Source organism: Rhagoletis zephyria, unplaced genomic scaffold (genome assembly GCF_001687245.7).
Source record: "Rhagoletis zephyria isolate East Lansing unplaced genomic scaffold, Rhagoletis_zephyria_1.1 Rzeph_scaffold_02895, whole genome shotgun sequence".
Lineage (NCBI taxonomy): Eukaryota > Metazoa > Arthropoda > Insecta > Diptera > Tephritidae > Rhagoletis > Rhagoletis zephyria.
Window position 1 is genome coordinate 1 of NW_016159979.1, and position 1,484 is coordinate 1,484.

A 1,484-nucleotide genomic window follows, 5' to 3' on the forward strand; every position below is an offset into this window, starting at 1 on the left:
ACAAGCTCTTGGTTCAATCCTTATCCATTCGTTCTGAAATATACTAGGCTGAAGTGCGATTGCTTTACAAAACAGAGAACGNATTAGATAGCCTTATACATAGATATCGTCGTTTAAAGTACAAAACCGCGTATCGTCCTTTTGCAAAACCGCGTTACTGACACTGGCTGCCAAAAATTGGATTTGCTCACACAAGCTCTTGGTTCAATCCTTATCCATTCGTTCTGAAATATACTAGGCTGAAGTGCGATTGCTTTACAAAACAGAGAACGATTTTGAAATATGAGTGTTGTTACTCTCTAGAAAATAATTTATGCAACCTCACATATGCGGTTTTGCATTTTGTTGATACGCTGTTTTGCAGTTTAAACGACGATATGTATGTCTAGTTAGCCGAACTTTTGCGTGTATATTAGAGTGCCTCAGAGGAATTTCAGAGGATTTTTTTTGCTACGTTCAATATACAAAAAACTTAATCTTCCCGAAATTGACATATGCACCTAAATGCATTTTTTTTATCGATCCAGCTGCTCCGTATTTACTTGCAGAATCTCCAAGGTTTCCACTGGTTCCGATCGCCCAATCCAAGCTCTCGCCATGCCACTTGATGCGATTCTTCGGACTGAAATCAATTTCATCCGACCTCTTGGGTAGGCTTGGGCTGTTTTATCGATCGAAGCCCCCATGGATCTACAATGGCCTTAGTTAGCGTCCATATATGATGAGGTCGGATCTCGTGCTACTGTTTCACGAGGCAATCTTCTTGAAGGGTGAAGTGGGCAGGCGATCGGTACATCAAATTTGTTGGGTGTGCTGAGGTGAAGTCTTTGACCCAACCACAGGTTATCAAAGTGGGGGACTGTTTTCACCTCAGGGACGTTCGGTATTTTCCACCTTTGTGAGAGTAGCACGCCTTTCCACTTACCGTACCAGGAGGTGCCCTAAGGTTAATAGTGGTAGATGTGGTTGTAATTGTTGAGGACTTTTTCTAATAGATCTAACTAGCTTAGTCCAAGGCTGTTGTTTCAGTCCGCCTTTTTTTTTGAAAACCTGCTTGGTTTTGGCATGACGAGTGGCTAAGGAACCGGGTCGCGCGCACGAACAGAGATCTGCTCTAGCCGCGTGTCCGAAACCCTTTGCCCTTTCCGGGCTTAATAAAGATACGCATGTTTACTGATTGTCGGTGCCGCTCGTGTAACAAGTTATTCAGGCACATAAAAGCTCAACTTAAGGTCGCCACAGGCTATAAAAATTGCATATATTTACATTAGGGTGGTCCTTATATATAAATACCAGCATATTAATTTCGTATCAAGCAGCCCTTTAGTTTGTTCTACGCAATAAATGTGACCTGGTCTACGGAAAGGGGGCTTAGGTGTCAAAAAATCAATTTTCACTTTTTGGTTGATTCGGATGGAAGATGAGATGCTTTTTCACGTGGTGAAAAGCAGAAAATCCTAACTTGCTTAGAAGTGTACTAAAAA